Below are 18749 nucleotides of genomic sequence, written 5' to 3' on the forward strand. Positions count from 1 at the left end.
GAGACCCACGATTATTCCAACAAAAATCGTAGTTTGTTTGTTTTTAAGCTATCAAAATGTTCATTGGCATTCTTTTACGATTTGTGTTGAAAGCGACATATGAGATATCGATACAAAGGTTCACTAGTAACCGTTCCTTAAAATGCCCACATCTTTTCCAGTTCCAGTATGTTCCAAGTTATAAACATAAACCACACAGACCAGCATTACATTACCGAGTGGGGGATCTATTAAGACTTTCTTTGCAAAAATTTTTAAGGCTATTATTGCATTCCTGTCTCATCAATTTCATTAAGTCGTAAAGATCTCCAACCGACAACTTACAACTATATACTAGCAACGAAAAGGTGGTGATGACATCAGGTTAGTAACCAAGTCTGACTTTCCTCATATCTGTGTCAATACTGAAACAGGTTTGCATTTCCGACGAAGCAAAACCGCCCGCTCTTCTACATATCTGATTCTCCATAATGGTGCTTTGATACGTCAACACTCGAAAAGCTTAATATTTTGCCTCGTTCCGTAAAAATAATTTTACATCTATGGATTTCAGAGATGCTATATGTATTCTTGAACAGACTTACCATTAACTTCCTGAATATACTTCCAGTGCAGATAGTTAGTTAATACACCTATCGCAGTACAAAATGTCCAGCTTGTAGTGACGTATAGCTGCAACACTGCCTCTGGCCCAGATGGAATTGCATATTAGTAGCTCAAATGTGTCATGGAAAGATTCAGTCTTTACTTGTAATATTTTACACAGATCTTCTTCGTTTTAGGTTTCACTCGGATTCCTGAAAGAAGTTCATTGTTTCATAAGCCTCCAATTTGTTGGTTCTTATCATCCTTTCAGTCTCGTCAGTTTCTTCAGTAAAATCTTGGAAAGTATTTCAATTCCATAATTCTATAGATTTATTGCTGCTCGTCACCTCTTGCCATGTGTCGAGGTTAGTTGTTGTCCACAGATATCGAAAGTGAACCAATTTCTCAAGTAACAAAACTCAATATTCAGTCACTTATATGATTAGTTTTGAAAGAGTTTGTGATTCTATCTGAAACCATGGTTTAATCTACAACAGAGAAACTTGACATTATCATGTACTGACATTCAAATTACGAACTCATTTCTATATGAAAAAAAAAGAAGCAGCCATTTTTCTTGAGAAGACTCTTTTATGACCTTCCAGTCTTTCTGATATAGTTACTCAAGGTCCTATCCCATCACCAATTTTCTGGTGGCGTTTCTTGAGGTTCTATCCCATCATCAATCTTTCTAATGGAGTTTCTGAAGGTCCTATCCCATCACTAATCTTTCTAATACAGTTTCTTAAGGTCCTATCCCATCACCAATCTTTCTAATGGAGTTTCTTAAGGTTCTAGTCCATCATCAATCTTTCTGATAGAATTCTTTTAGTTTGTATCCCATCATCAATCTTTCTGATGGAATTCTTTTAGGTTGTATCCCATCATCAATCTTTCTGATGGAATTCTTTTAGGTTGTATCCCATCACCCCTTCTGTATATGCTTTATTTTGCTGATTTACGAAATTGATTTACCCTGATCATTTATAATACTATGCTGATAATACTTCTCTTGTGACCATCTGTATGACTTTACTTACTACCAGCAAAGTTGTCCAGGATGTAGTCAACACTGTTTTAATTTGGCTTAAAGTTGCCATTGGTTTTTTTATCTTTAATGTCAAAAAAGAGTGATACTTTCTGATACTAAAAAGAGAATGTTTTGTCCATATCGCAAATCTTTATTACCTAATACTAGCCCCAACAAAATCTTCAATCACCTCTATAACACTGTTTAATAGCATCTTCTATAAACATCTAGCATGGAAATCCAAATGATGGTTCTGAATCATAAGGCCATCCAATTTCTCAATCTCTTAGGGTTTTCATAGAGCTTATATTCATCTCATCCTTTCATATAAGTAATGAAAGGATTAAGGAAGATTATTTTTTCATAATCAAGCCTAACTAATAAGTTTGGTATTGGATGAAAGGCATCTTGTGAAATGACTCGTTAGAAATAAAATAAAAATCCAAATTTTATATGCCTCTGATTTTGAATCCGAAATGGGCATACCTTTAGTTTACATGGTTTAACGAAATATCTTAGGCGTATTGGGTTATAATGCTTTGCCGGTTTTTGGCATATAAACCATAACATTTAAAAGTACGGCAATATATATATATATATATATATACAGATAGATAGATAGACCCATTTCATTCAATCTATTGCCATTTATGGTCTAGTCAAAGTAAGAAATTTTAGTATCGAAGAACAATAGGTGTGAATTGTAGAGAATAAAATACAGATCTGAAATGTTATTTTTCATGCTTTCGATTTTAAATTTGAAATGAATAACATGTAATTAAAATGACTATAGAAAAAAATCTACAGTTTGTGTGATTTTTAGACCCACTAGACCTTTCTTTATAAACGTTTAAGGGAGCAGATAGCCTAGCTGCTTTGTGCCGTAAAACACTAAATAAACGTTCAAGCAACCTTACGTGAAACTTCATTGAATACTTAATAATGTAAAATGGTGAAAACTAAATCATTTGAAGTACAAAGAGGTATGGTTCATTAAGAGACATGTTTTATTTTAATTATTATTAATATTTATCTTTATTAAGTTACCTTTAAGATGGAATTTCTAACCAGTGTATGGAATATAAGAAGAGCAAACAACAACTCGCCTTTGGCAGCAAATTATTTTCCAGGTTTTTGTTTTTTTTACTTTAATGTGCGTTGGAACCGACTGTAACAAAATCCTGGCAGAATCAACCACTGGAAACATAAATATGAGGGAATCTTTAATAATCACAGTACTTGAATTTCTTTTAGGCATGATTAGAGTAAATTAATCTATGAAACCATTTTTTCCCCTTTTTATTAGATATATTTTTGTTCGCCAGTAATACCAAGCGTAGGGTGCGCGTATATACAATTCAATTTTATTATTTATTAATGTCTCTAACAGCCTACCCTCAAATTGAATTTTTATTATTTTAGGCAGGACCAGAGTGAATTAATCTACAAGACCTAGTGCGTAGCCAACAACATCAATCGAAAGGGTTTGACCCGCTGAGTTTGAAACTGTAATTAGATTTCAAATCGGTCAAGAAATGACGGAGTTATGAGCTTAACGTTTATATCTGAAAACAAAAAAACACTAAACAAACTCAGAACCATTCTATGAGCCGTTTAGCCGCAGCTAAAAATTGCAAGTTGTGCGTTAAAATTATTAATATAACTTGGATCTAAAATAGTGAAAATAATTATTGGAAAAAACATGTATATAAAATGTATATGAACCTTAGTTACTTCCTCAGATTTACAACACTAAAATCAAGGGTTCGATTCCCCTCAGTGGACTCAGAAGACAGCCCAACGTGACTTTGCTATAAGAAAACACACCCACGCTACACAATTATACACTAAAGGAATAAGTAGAGAATACCCATGTTTATCTAAGACGATATAAAATATACATCAAACTGTTCTTCCTTCCCAGCATATTAAACATTTTAATATTGGCTTTTCTTAAACACAACATTAAAATCTCTACTGAAAAAAAAACAACCAATGACAAAATTAAATATGTTCATAAGAAGAATTTTTAGCTTTGAAGATAAATTTTCTGAAAACATTCCTTAATTATTTTTAGAAAACAATTATTAAAAGTAAAACAGTGACGACTGATATTCAAAGATAAATTTTGTTTGTTTTTGAATTTCGCGCAAAGCTACACGAGGGCTATCTGCGCTAGTTGTCCTTAATTTAGTGTTTTTTGGTTTTTTTCTTATAAGCAAAGCCAAATTGAGCTATCTCCTGAGTCCACCGAAAGGAATCGAACCCCTGATATTAGCGTTATAAATCCTTAGACATACCGCTGTACCAGCGTGGGGCCCCTAATTTAGTAGTGTAAGACTAGAAGAAAGGCAGCTAGCTAGTCTTCTCCACCCACCGTAAACTCTTTACCAACAAATTATAGAATTGACTGTAACATTATAATGCCCCACGGCTGAAAGCGCGAGCATGTTTGGTGTGAGAGGGATCCGAACCAGCGATCCTCAGATGGGCATGTAACAGACCTTTCCAACACAAAATATTCATAAATTCAGATAATGAAGATGGATTCTAAACAGATGTATATTTAATTTTCAATATTTTAAAAAATTGCAGTAGCGTTGCGCTAAAAAGTGATATAAACAAATAAAAGTAGGCTTTACTCAGACAAAGGGAAAGTTGACATCGTAACGAGACACATCACGGCAATACTGAAATACAGAAAGTGCCAAGTAAATTATGCTATCACTAACTATTTGAAACATTTATGATGTTCAACAGATACTACAGAAATAGTAATAAGATAGGAAAGGCACAGTAATTTTCAAACTATATTTTAACAAATTCTTGAAGTAAAATATAATCTTTATTTCAATTCGTATAAGTTATAGGATACAAAAGAAGTCAAACCTTTATACGTATAAAACATAAAAGTATAATATACAAAAAATTAAAGCTTTTCAAAATTTAATAATATGAAATTATGCACAAATATGTTTATATGTCTAATATAAACTGCCCAGAAAATGAATACTGAATGATTTACCTTAATGCATTTTTGATAAGCAAAGTATTAATTTAACAGCAGCCACATACGACTTACACTAACTTACTAGTACTGTGTATTTGAAAAATGTGCAGTAAATTTTAACCCTCGAAATGTCGACTTATTCCATTCAATGTTGTCGATGTCCACATACTGTATCATATTGAGGAATTTTTATGCTTTTACCTGTTATAAATGTACAAAACTAGCCAAAGAAGGGGATGAAGTCACACATTTTCTGTTTGTTTGTTTTTGAATTTCGCGCAAACCTACATGAGAACTAACTGCGCTTGCCGTCCCTAATTTAGCAGTATAAAACTAGAGGGAAGGCGGCTAGTCATCAACATCCACTGCCAACTCTTGGGTTACTTACTTACCCAGGGATTGGCCGTTACTATATAACGCACCCACAGCTGAAATAACGGGCATGTTTGGTATAACTGGGATTTGAACCCGTGACCCGTAGATTACGAGTCGAGCGCCCTAACCACCTAGCCATGCTAGGCCCACCTTTTCTGTGTAAAGTATCTAGCAAATGTATGAGCTCCCATAGAAATATTTTTGGGTGAAGGGAGGGTGGCAACACATGTATGTAAGGGATCATCTTTTACAGTGGAAGTCAACAGATTAAAAGGAATACGTGTTATGTGTGCTTAAATATAAACATAAATTTACAGCTTTAATAAAAGTTGATAAAAATATTTAGCCACCTAGTAACACAGCGGTATATGTCTGCGGATTCACAACGCCAGAAACCGGGTTTCGATACCCGTGATGGGCAGAGCTCAGATATCCCTTTCTCTAGCTTTGTGCTTAACTACAAAAATATTTAGTTTAACTACTATGTTACGTTTACATCATAATACGTGCACCTTTTTTGTGTAATGCATGGGGAAGAAAATGCCCCTTTTTGTCCATTTCTTTGGGCGTCTATGCGCAAATTTCTAACAGCAATGATTTCAGTATCAATATAAACAGCATTCATTTATTTATAGCTTTTGTGTTTCTGCAAGACTTGGATATTGTTTAAGTCCTAATAACAAAACTCGTGTGCCCCACGTTAATTGGTGCATAGATATAATGTTATAATGTTTTATCATCGGGCGAGTTCTTTCTTTAAGATTATTCAGCAAAAACAATAGGAAATCCACACCACGTAATGAACTACTTTATTTCTCCAATCACGTTCTACACAGGCTTCATTTACTGACAGACCTAACCTCAGAAACAACGTTTTGCATAAATTCCAAAGCTAATGTACATTTAACTAACAGATAAATGCCATCTGTTTCCATTCACAGGAAATTTTATATTAAATTTGCAAAAATTCTTTACTAGCTGATCGATAACAAGCATGCTTATTGACTAACTTACAAATTCGATCATTGACGAACAGACACGCTAACATTCTTTCCTTAAAATAATACTTCCAAAAGGGTTTGGATATCAAAGCAGGTTTAATGCTACAACAGAAACTGACGGTACACTATTTCAGAAATAAATATCAAAAAATGGACGCTAATGTATATATAAATACCCTTTTGGGAAAACATAAAATACATATTAGTAACCGTTAGAACAAAACCTTAACTTCTACATCGATTCTTACTGGTGAAAAATCGTTTTATCTAAGAAAATATAAATTTGGTTTGAATTTCGCGCACAGCTACACGAGAGCTATCTGCGCTAGCCGTCCCTAATTTAGCAGTGTAAGACTAGAGGGTAGGCGGCTAGTCATTGCCATCCACCGCCAACTCTTGGGCTACTCTTTTACCAACGAATAGTGGGATTGACCGAAACATAATAACGCTCCAACGGCTGAAAGGGCAAGCATGTTTGGTGTGATGAGTATTTGAACCCCCGGCCCTTAGATTATGAGTCGAGTGCCTTAACCGCCTGGCCATGTCGGGCCTAAAATATAAATTCAGGCAACGAACCTAGAATAGGATATTTTTACCTGTGACCTATACCATAATTAAAGATTAGAACTTACCTCAAGAAAAAAAAAATTGATATTCCTAAGATGGCAGTCAAATGATCAAAGCACTAATGATGACAATCCAAGGTCCTAATGTATCAGCTAGGACATAAAGAAAGGCTCTTTTCATGTTCATCTGGCTGCTGCTCACTGAACACATGAAGATATGATGCTGATTTGGTTACCACACAACGTTCTTCAATAGCCATTAGTTCTGACTAATTTCACTGTTCTTCGTATTGAATTGTGATACAACTAATCCGAGATTTTATTACAACACAATTTCTGCTTAACGTTATGATTAAAGTTTTGGTAAGACACACGTAATGATAACACAGATGTACGATGAGTTTTCTTATTGCCTGGAATCTTTTACATGTTCTATCGTAACTCTTCCACGCTGAATCCGAAAACAATATACATTTTTCTCCATCACGTACAGATTTTTCATAAAACGTTATATTGCAGTACGTAAAAGAAAGATCTCAACAAGTAATTTTAAGAATAAAAGACACAGGTTTAACACAAAAAAATTAAGACGAATGACGGTACATATTCGTTTCACATCAATATCCTTTTCTTTTTTTTTCAGTATATTTTTATATGAATAGACATAATAATAAAAAATTGTTATTTGAGATAACCAAAATAACAATTTGAGATGAATTAAGAGTTTTCCCTCCTGATTTGCAAAAAAATATTACGTGATCGAATTTGTTAGTTTGTTTAGAATTAAGCGCAATGTGCTTGCTGTGCTCTCCCACCACAGGAATCGAAACCCGGTTTCTAGGGGTGCGAGTCCGCTAATACACCGCTGTGTCACTTTGGGGCATGTGCTCGAAAAAGAAATTATCTTCTAAATCTGTGAAGCTGAAGAGAGAAAATCCGTCATTAAATCCTGAACAACTTTTATGTTTATTAAATTAATAGGCTTGTGTTACCTTTCTGGACAAGCTACGAGCTACTTTCAAGAGCCACTGATATCTTTGTACATGTGCTGTTATCAAAACAATTGATCGATTGTTTAGAATTGAGCACAAAGCTACACAATGGACTATCTGTGCTCTGCCCACACGGGTATTGAAACCCGGTTTCTAGCGGTGTGAAGAAGGCTACTAAGACAACCTGAGAAGTTTGATTACTGTTGTAAGAAAAGGAAGTATTAACATGTATATTTATGTGTTGTTGTTTTTCGGAATTTCTTAACTATGTTAAAAACAAATCTTATACCCAAACTTAGAAAACGCTCACAAAGATAGGTAAAAACCACGAGCGACCTTCTCGAGTAAAACGAATGTTGAAACGAAGAGAGAGAGAAAATGTGTTTGTTCTTCCTCTGTCATTCACCAGAAAAGTAACCTAAAAACCTTATCTATATCTTCCTTCTGCTTATCCTAAAATCGTAATATACAAATAACGAAATAAATTAATAAAATTTCTACATCTCAATGGGAAGACTGAAATTACAAACTGAAAATTCTAAACAACTGTAGAAACTGAAAGTAATTCATCATCTCCATGGACGCAAAACTGTCTTCTCAAAGAAAATTTGAGATTGTATAAATGAAAACTGTCAATGGAGATAAAACTCCCAGCCAAGAGAAGTGAAAAGTTTTTTGTTTTGTTTTTTACCATGGAGAGTTTTACCATGGAGAGTTTGTCGGTGATGTTCGCGGAATAAGAGCGAATGTTGGAGATAAAATTTATAAAGAAATATGTCTTTGTTGAGATTCATTCTACTTTAAACAGTTTTATGACACATAATGGAAGGGGTTTCGTTGACTAAACCTAAACACGTGCCTTGTGAACTCAACTCAGTCAATAAACCTAAACACATACTTTGTGCACTAAACTTTGATTACTAAACCTTAACAAGCGCTTTGTACACTAATCTTCAGCCACTAAACCTAAACACGTACTTCTTAGGACTACACTGCAGAACATCCAGGAGAGATTGAGGTGATATGGAAAAAGTAAATGAGAAATCGTTTCTACAAGGTTTGTTATTTCGTAATAGTCTTGAATATCTAATAAGCATTAACACTTTTTCATATGCAAGTTTTAAATACGACGAAATACTTAATTTAAAATCAAGAGCAGACACAAACTCCAGCAAAATATAAATAATTAATTAAAACACGGTAGATCAGTGCAAACAGATAAGTCCCCAGCTGGTACAGCAGTAAGTCAACGGATTTACAACCCTAAAATTAGAGGCTCGATTCCCCTCGGTGGACTCAGCATAAGCTCGATGTGGCTTTGTTATAAGAAAATACATATATACGTTGAGTATTTAACATTGTAATAAGTTCGTTCAACCCATATAATCCATAGTGGATGTTTCTTGATGTATAAATAACATGGTTTAACGTACGAAGAATTACATATACTACATTCACTTCATACCTCTGAGGCTTCATGTTTTAAACCAGCGAAGCCTTTACAAACGATGCTAATAATTATAGTTGATTAAGTTACCCTTATCTAAATGTTTGCATACATACAGTCATGTGAAAAAGAGACACCCAATGAAAGCCTGTGTAATTTTGCAACATTTTTGGATATATAGATATTTAATCTCAATTTTAACAATACTGATAGATTATAAGAATATAATTAAACAATTAAAATTGAAGAAAATACTTTTCAAGATCTTCTGTAAATGTAATTCTACAACAATGCATATTCTAACTGAGGAAAAAGTAAGGACACCCTACCCCTAATAGCTTGTGTTACCCCCTTTGGCTGAAATAACTGCAGTGAGACGCTTCTTGTAGCCATCTTCCAGTCTCTGACATCAGTCTGAAGAAAGTTTGCCCCACTCCTCAATGCAGAATTCTTTCAGCTGTGAGATGTTTGAGGGGTTTCTTGCATGTACAGCACATTTCAAGTTACCCCACAGCATCTCAATGGGATTAAGATCTGGGCTTTGATTCGGCCATTCTAGGACTCTAAATTTTTCTTAGTTTTTAGCCAGTCCTTGGTGGATTTATTGGTATGTTTTGGATCATTGTCGTGTTGCAGCGTCCAGTTCCGTTTCAGCTTTTATTTTCTTACAGATGGACTCACATGTTCCTCAAGCACCCTCTGATACACAATAGAACGCATGGTGGATTCTATGATTGTGAGCTGTCCAGGTCCTGCTGTAGCAAAGCAGTCCCAAACCATGACACTTCCACCTCCATGCTTCACAGTTGGTATGAGGTTTTTTTCCTCGAATGCTCTATTTGGTTTACGCCAAACATGTCCTCTGTTCTGATGTCCAAATAATTTAAATTAGGACTCACCTGTCCAAAGAAGATTATTCCAGAAGTCCTGGTCTTTATCTACATTCTCTCTGGCAAACTTCAGTCTGGCCTTGATGTTTCTCTTAGAGAGCAAAGGTTTCCTCCTTGCACACCTCCCATGCATGTCAAACTTATGTAGTCTCTTTCTGATTTTAGAGGCATGCACTTTCACATGAACAGTAACCATAGCCTGCTGTAGGTCCCGTGATGACATATTAGAGTGTTTGGAAACCTCTTTTAGCATCTTGCGGTCTGCTCTCGGGGTGAACTTGCTTGGACGACCAGGCCTGGGCATGTTGACAGTTGTTTTGAAAGCCCTCCACTTGTTGACTATTTTCCGGACAGTGGAATGGCTGATTTTAAAATCCATTGGGATCTTTTTAAATCCCTTACCAGACTCATAAGCTGCTACAATTTTCTTTCTGAAGGCCTCAGACAGCTCTTTTGCTCTCACCATGGTGCTCACTCTCACTTCAACAATCAGGAGCACATCAAACTAAATGTCTGAGGTTTAAACAGGGCAAGCCTCACTCAAAATGCTGAGTAACGATCTTCTAATCATGTGCACCTGGTGTGATACACCTGTGTGTGAGTTGAGCCATTTTAAGTGGGAATAAATGTGGGGGTGTCCTAACTTTTTCCTCAGTTAGAATATGCATTTTTGTAGAATTACATTTACAGAAGATCTTGAAAAGTATTTTCTTCAGTTTTAGTTGTTTAGTTATATTCCTATAATCTCTCAATATTGTTGAAATTGAGATTAAATATCTATATATCCAAAAATGTTACAAAATTACACAGGGTTTCATAGGGTTACCTAACTTTTTCACATGACTGTATATTTCGTATGGATTAACATTATGATTTCAATTCTTGTTTCGTGAGTACGCCCGCACGATTTTTGTTACTTCAAAGTCATACGTTTACTGAAAATAAAATACAGTATTTTGCCATTAAAAAAATTTGAGTTGTTGACATTTGAAACGTTTACTGTCTTTAGTTAGATCAAACCAAAACCAATACACCAATTTTCTTCCTGCATTTTTGAGCTTCGCCCAAAGAAGACGATTGCGAAGTTCCATCTCTATTTAAAATATCCCTATTTCCGACTAGATTGGGTTCATCAAGTATTTCTTTGCTAGACATCTCAGCGTTATGCACGTGAGTATGACCACGCTCCAGAAATGCAAGATAATTGTAACAAAGTAAGATTAGTAGAAGTGTTCAAAATTCAGGACAAAAGCTACACATCAGCCAACACTAATATTTCTACTTGGATACTACAGTTTGTTTGTTTGTTTTTTGATTTCGCGCAAAGCTACTCGAGGGCTATCTGCGTTAGACGTCCCTAATTTAGCAGTGTAAAACTAGAGGGAAGGCAGCTAGTCATCATCACCAACCGCCAACTATTGGGCTTCTCTTTTACCAACGAATAGTTGGATTGACCGTAATATTATAACGCCCCCACGGCTAAAAGGGCGAGCATGTTTGGCGCGACCGGGATTCGAACCCGCGCCCCTCGGATTACGAGTCGAACGCCTAACACGCTTGGCCACGCCGGGCCAGATACAACAAAAAAGCAGCTTAGCCACAAGTACTCAGATCCACCCCTAGGACTACTCTTGTCTGACCGAAGAGTGAGATTTTTACTGTCTATTGTGTTATTCGTATTTCCTACTGTAAAAATAATAATAATAATCTTATAAGTAAAACAACTATTTTTTATATTATTAACCATTCTTATAATGAAACAAGGGCTAAGAAAAACTCACACATACTTAATTCCTTAATTGATTACTTTCAACTGAATTGTTTTTATCCTTTTGATTGTCCCCTCCCTCTAGGGCAACAGCAGTAACTCTGAAAACTTATAGCGCTAGATTTATTTGTTGTAGCAGAAAGCCACTTTGTTGTAAGTCTTCAGGGGATTCTATAACGTTAAGTAAAACAGGCTGTGATATCTGTGATTAGCCCATTGTGTAGTTTTGAGTTTCACAACAACCAGAGCCTTTGGATTTAATGTTCAACTAAGGTACTATGAATACCTCACAAATCAAGAAGTATGTACATATATATTAACCGAGAGAAGTGGTTCAAATAAAAACGTTCAATTTTGTTACTTAGTGTGAAACAGAAACAAACCGATGATGTTTACAAGTAAACCAGCGCCACCAACGTAAATTATCAAAACAGAATCACGAGTTTCCTCAGGATCAAAAAAGCGTTTTAAGGTTTCTACAAGAATGGAAAAGCAAAACGGATCAGAAAAACAGCATTTACTAAAGTTCCTAAAATTTCGCTCTAATAACATACTGTTCGTATACTAAATAATGAATTGATTTAAAAATATATCTAGAAACAAATAATTTGCAAATTAATTTAATGTAATTCAATTTACTTTTCGTTGTGAAAATATTTCAAGAAAACATTAGTCCAATTAGGCACCGCATTTCTTTCTTCAATACACTTATGCATAAGTTCGATATCTGAAACGTAAATTTGTTCTATTTTATACTTTTATTATAGAGGTCAAGTCTTAATATCAAAGGAGTATATTATTATACTCATATTTAGTACATTTAATCTGCTGTGTTAATACCCAAGGATCTATCCTCCTTCATCAGTAAGCTGTTTACGGGTTATAGGTTTTCTTATCGTATTATATTAAGACTTCTTAAGCCACCATATTTTTTTATATTATACAAGTATATACAAGCATAAGTTACTATAGATTACAGTGTGTGTTTCATCAACAAAGAAACATTTTATTTTAAGATTTAGATACATAGAAACTATAGGCTAAAAAGGACTTGCGCTTAAATGTTCTTTGCTTCCTTCATTGTCACCTAGGATTTTTACTAAGCACGATTCTTTAAGTGATCCATTTCAAGGTTAGTTCCGCTTTGCTTTTAGTACCGCAACCTGACCAAAGTAGAGCTTTGTTTAACCGATGGGTTAATACATGGATAACGAAGGTATTTAGGAATTTAATATAATTAAATACATACACACTACGTTTAAAAAATCAAAAATCTATCTTAGAATCATAAAATACAAATAGTGATATATTATTAAACACGTTAAAACACTTATAACTATGTTAAAAAACTTTGGTACTGAGTTACAAATATTTTCCATAAATTATTAATTTTTTCTAATATTCAGTAATTATCCAATCATGCCTGGCATGGCTAGGTGGTTAGACCGCTCGACTCACAATCTGAGGGTGGAGAGTTCAAATCCCCGTCGCATTAAACATTCTCGCCCTTTCAACTGTGGGGGCGTTATAGTGTTATAGTCAATCCCACTATTCGTCAGTAAAAGAGTAGCCCAAGAGTTGGCGGTGGGTGATGATGACTAACTGCCTCTGATGACTCTGGAGGGACGGCTTGCGCAAATAGCTCTCGTGTCGTTTTGCGCGAAATTCAAAACAATTCTATAACATAGCCCAGTAATTCCCAGACTTTAATATTCCGCGAACGTCATTCATGAAAATTCCAAATTTCGGGGAACGTCATCCTAAAAATAAACACATTATTTATTATTACTTTAGTAATCTTATTATATTACAAAAGCAGCAATACTCTTCCAAGATTTCAATTTCGCAACTCATACCGCTTTGATTAAACCTAAACTTGTTCTTAATACAAATTTTACAAACAACACTACCAGTCTATTAATTAAAAATACAACATTAAAGTTATTTTGATGTCATCATCTACTTAATGTGATTGATATGCCCCAACACTTTTGGAACTTCAATCACAGGATCTTTTGTTCCCGGGAATCCCCTGAAACATTTGGCGAACTACAGATTGGGAACCATTGATTTAGTCTAAACATTATTTTAAAACTCGTATCTACCCGAGCATATATTTATTTTATTTCAGTCATGATGTGTTTCGTCTATGTATGTAATCGGATTAAATGTTCAGATCACACTACAATACAGTCATTTATCACAAAACGTCAAGGGTCTTACTATGAACCCAAACGCACTCTTCATCTATGCGCTAGAGCAAACGACCAGACGCAAACCTTTCTTCAATAGCCCTCGGGTAGCTTTGCGCGAAATTAAAAAACAAACAAACAAACGAAATAATTGTCATTTTAAATAACGTTTTGTTTTTACTCAAGAAACTGAAATATTATTATGTGCTTATCTTATTCTTAAAATGAAGAAACTAAATATGGAATGAAGTGTTAAAAATGTAATAAACCTAATTCTTATGTATAATGATAAATATAATACCTAATATGAAAAGCGTAGACACCATGTCAAACTAGAAAATAATGAAAAAATGGTATAGATAATTGGAATGACAATAGGTAGTGAATAACGAACATATACCAGAGTGTGGTAACATTCATTTTACATGTGAGAATAGCAGCTTATAAAATTGGTTACACGACCGCTTTGACTGAAACATAAATAAAAAACTCCACTTATTATTGCTATTCCAATTTAACATATTACACAACTATAAATTTAAATTCCGTTAGAATACCACGATGCTGTGTTGGTGTAAAGTTATAGAATGGGTTATTTACATTCTGTCTACGTGAATTATATCCCGGATTTTAACATTGTGATTTCATAAACTTGTTAATGACTTAATCTGTGGACATTAAAAACTATATGGGTGAAAAGTGTTTGGATAACTGGACGTCCCCATCTGCTCTACAGATTTTGTATATATATATGTAGGCTTACCTAACATTTGGTTTCGGACACAATTATATGTCTATATATATATATACAATCGTTAATAAGTTTTAAACATGAATTCATGTAATTGTAATTGCATCATTATCAGTTAAAACATTAAAACATCTACCTACTGTTTTGGGACAAGCTTAGGCCTAAGTTTATATAATGTTCATCATATCTTTCAATCTTAACGCAAGCATCAGAGTTATTTATTAAATTCTGGTATATTGTCATTAACTTTATTAGAAAAAGGAATATTATCTTATACGTAACATAGAATTATAACTCTAAAGTTACGTTTTAGTTGAAAAACCTAGATCAAACTGAGAAATGCTATAGACCTACATAGCAAACAGTGAACATAAAAATGTACTAACTAATAGTTTTGATAGTTTTTATTCATGTGCGCATTAAGGTTAATGTATATGAAGGTACATTCGAGTAACATGTTTTGTTTTTAATTTTCATAATGTATTATAATAGTTCGATTTCTTTATATACGTGATTAATATATAAGCCTAGCTACTGGCACATAACGATAAAAAGAAAATGGTTGCTAAGATCCAGGAAGCAAATAATATTCAGCTGACATTACAGTATACCCCTAATGTCTGGTGAATTAGTCTTTTACCGAGAGGCTGTTTTTACTTAACTGTTACATATAAAACATTCTGACATTAACAGCATAAAAAAACAACAACAACTAAGATACGACAGTCGAAAGCTTGTCACAAAAATAAACAACTTTGTCATTACCTGTTATAACTCACCTATAACAAGCTTGAAAGAGTTTTGGATTCTTCAACGTTTCCTTTACATATTACAGTCAGGCCATTGTTAGTGTTACAAGTTAATTTTTTTCTTGATGTCTATTCTGTCGGTAATGCTTGCGCATTCAAGTGATTGATAGCAGCGGAATGAGGCATACCAATAGTTTATTTGTTTTGTTTTGGAATTTCGCACAAAGCTACTCGAGGGCTATCTGTGCTAGCCGTCCCTAATTTAGCAGTGTAAGACTAGAGGGAAGGCAGCTAGTCATCACCACCCACCGCCATCTCTTGGGCTACTCTTTTACCAACGAATAGTGGGATTGACCGTCACATTATACGCCCCCACGGCTGGGAGGGCGAGCATGTTTAGCGGGCGCGAACCCGCGACCCTCGGATTACGAGTCGCACGCCTTACGCGCTTGGCCATGCCAGGCACCATACCAATAGTACGTTAACGAAAACTATGCCTATAACCTGTAGAAGATATAAAATTAACCTAGATTGAACGCAATGAATATATGTCACAATTTATTATACAAATTCAAATTTTCGGCTTCCATTGATACATGAGTGTTTTACCTCAATGTACATTAAATTTGCAAAAATCAGATTAAAATTTATATTGAAAAATATCTGACGGTACGTTTATATTACTACACTCAAGAACTTCTTAAGTGAATATATTCATATATTATTAGAACAAAAACTCATCACAGGATGATGCGAGGGGTGGGGGTTTAGGGAGTCTTGCCATTTTTTTATCTAATAAACCTTATATTCGTTTAGTATACAACATTTTCCAAGAAAGCATACCCCAGATTCATTTAAGTAGTCTCCCCAGAAAATATAATCATGGGCCAGCCTTTGTTCGTTCATATTTTAATAATTTGCGCTTCACATATGTTCTTATATTGTAATGTTATGACATAAATTAATAACTACTTAAGAGTTTTTTTGTTCTATTGTCGTACTTTTTTCATGTAATAGGGTTTGTTTTGTGTTATATAAGATTATTAGGATAAAGGGTTTTATGTCAGTTATATACTGTTTTCTTTATTGAAGTTTTCTTTCCATATAACTCTACATTATTGTATGTGTAACTGTATATAAATATTGTATATATATTTTGAGGATTCTTAAAAGTACATTAAATGTTTAGCATAAATTAGTAATAATAATTCTTTTTAAGTGTATTTGCACAATTCTGGAAGGAAAATTATTTTAATTTGGTAGCACTGTATGATTTATGTTAATAAGCACCAGATAGACAATAGCAAGCAATAAAGTAAAGTTACGAGAAGCTCGGCCAAAGTAAAGGGAAAGGCCTAACGGTTATATAGGCTTAATGATTAATATGTTAGAGGGAAACTAACAGTAGAAGATAAAAATATAATAAGTATATCTTATTTTATCAAATAGAGTTCTACAGTAATTGAACTAACCTCGGTGGAGTTTGATAAATAAACAGACGATTTTCAGAAATACCGAAGAAGAAAAGGGAGCAGACGAGTCTAGAAATATAAGATCCAGCAGTGGTAACTTGATACTGTAGTAAGTGAACAAACCATAACTTATATTGTTAACTTTGTTTAATTTAATTTAAAAAACCGACAGTTTTAAAGAATTTTATTTTTTATTATTTTATGAGCCTGTGCAGAGTAGCTGAGGAAGTTAAAGAGTGTGTAGTTTTAATTGTTAAATGATTTTATTTGTATGTGTGTATTTGTGTCTTTGTTAAAAGGTTTTCTTTATGTATTCTTCAAATCTATATGAATGAGTGAAGGCTAAAACAAGGAATCAGAACCATGCTGAGTGTATGTAAAAGTACGAAGTTTCATGTCCTACAGTCCATCTGAGTTCTTGATTTGGTGAATTGGCATGTACACGCTGTTTTAAATTTGAATTTTTATGCTTGTCACATTTTTTGCTAGTTTATGTGTTTCTTTTAGCTTAGTCCTAGTTTATAAGTTTTTTCAATATCATTCTGTGATTCCACGTTTTAAAGAATGCCTTTTATGGCAGACTCAGCCGATATAATTCTAAAGTATATTTAATTAATTTAGTATACATAACTACAAGTGTGCCTGATTAGTTAAGGTAGAACGAGTGTTACCAGACTGATATGCAATAAAAGACAATATCGTCAGTGTCGTTTCTTTCGCTATATGTTCTTGAAACACAGTTTGCAGTTTTAAGTGCAAACAATGTTTCATTGGCATAGTTTCGATCTTCTAGTTTATTTTCATAATACTTAATATATAACTGAAAAGTCAGGTGGATTATAATGATAACTAATTTTTTTAAATATTAGGAATAAAGCTTTTAAAATTAACATATAATTAACCGGTAACGTGTTACTTTCTAATTTCAGTGTCTATACATAAGAGTTCTGAATTCACTTCTACGGATTCAGTACACTTCAATTGTTGGTTCAAATTATCAAGAAATAACTTAAGATAACAAATGCAAATCTAAGTTTTGTATTTGTCAGTTAGTTCTCTGACCAAATCTTTTCATGTTTCACATATGACCAATTTAATGAAAGAGGAAGCTAATTCTGATGGAATTATACACTGTCAGAAAGCTAATAAAATTCTCAATTAAAACTTCCAACTTGCATGTTTAGTAACAAACTCCTTTAACCTGTGACGCGTGTACTTAGTTTAGCCATTAATTTGTGATTCATTTATTAAAGTAAGCTCAAACGTTAGTTTTACTACTTCATTAAAAACTTTCTTTTCGAGTTAAATGATGGTTGTTTTAAAGTAAAACTACACAATAAGCTGAGTTCTTTCCATCCTAGGAAATCGTATCCCGAATTTTAGCGATGTAGCTATATAAATATGTTGCTGACTTAATAAGTGCATTAAAGAAAGAAAAAAATATCAACAGTTAGGCTTACAACAGAACCAGATTCGTAGAATGTCATTCTACAACAGAACAAGATCCGTGAAATATCATTCTCACATATTATACGAATTACTGAAGTTCATAAAACTGTTATTCCATTTAGACCAATAGTATATAGTATTGGTTGTTTTAACCATAAATAAACAGGATTTTGTAGCTCCAGAACTGTCACCCACTACGATGGCTCAGCAGTATGGAAGTGGAGTTATAAAGTAAAAATCGGGTTTTGATACTTGCGGTGGGTAAAACACAAACAGCCCTTTGTGTAACTTTATGCTCTAAAACAAAGAAAATTTCACAAATGTTATAAAAACAACAAAATACTGCATGGTAAAGAATCTCTTTGTTTGTTAAAGAATTATAGTTTGGTAATACAAAAAAGTTGTGCACGTTTTCTTATAACATGTTAAATACAAATAGTTCACTTTATGGTAACAAGAAAATCATATTTCA

The 18749-nt window shown here is 33.8% G+C and overlaps 1 long non-coding RNA gene across 2 annotated transcripts in view; it reads left to right on the forward strand.

The window, feature by feature from the left end:
• The window catches only part of LOC143225316 (uncharacterized), a 59705-nt gene that overhangs the window by 28226 nt on the left and 12730 nt on the right, over positions 1 to 18749 (forward strand). For both annotated transcript variants that reach the window (XR_013013791.1, XR_013013790.1), the window contains exon 3: positions 16806 to 16937. This is a non-coding gene — a long non-coding RNA (uncharacterized LOC143225316). The remainder of the gene's footprint in view (positions 1 to 16805; positions 16938 to 18749) is intronic.

The sequence above is a fragment of the Tachypleus tridentatus genome, chromosome 9 (assembly GCF_004210375.1).
Source record: "Tachypleus tridentatus isolate NWPU-2018 chromosome 9, ASM421037v1, whole genome shotgun sequence".
NCBI classification, from domain to species: Eukaryota; Metazoa; Arthropoda; class Merostomata; order Xiphosura; family Limulidae; genus Tachypleus; species Tachypleus tridentatus.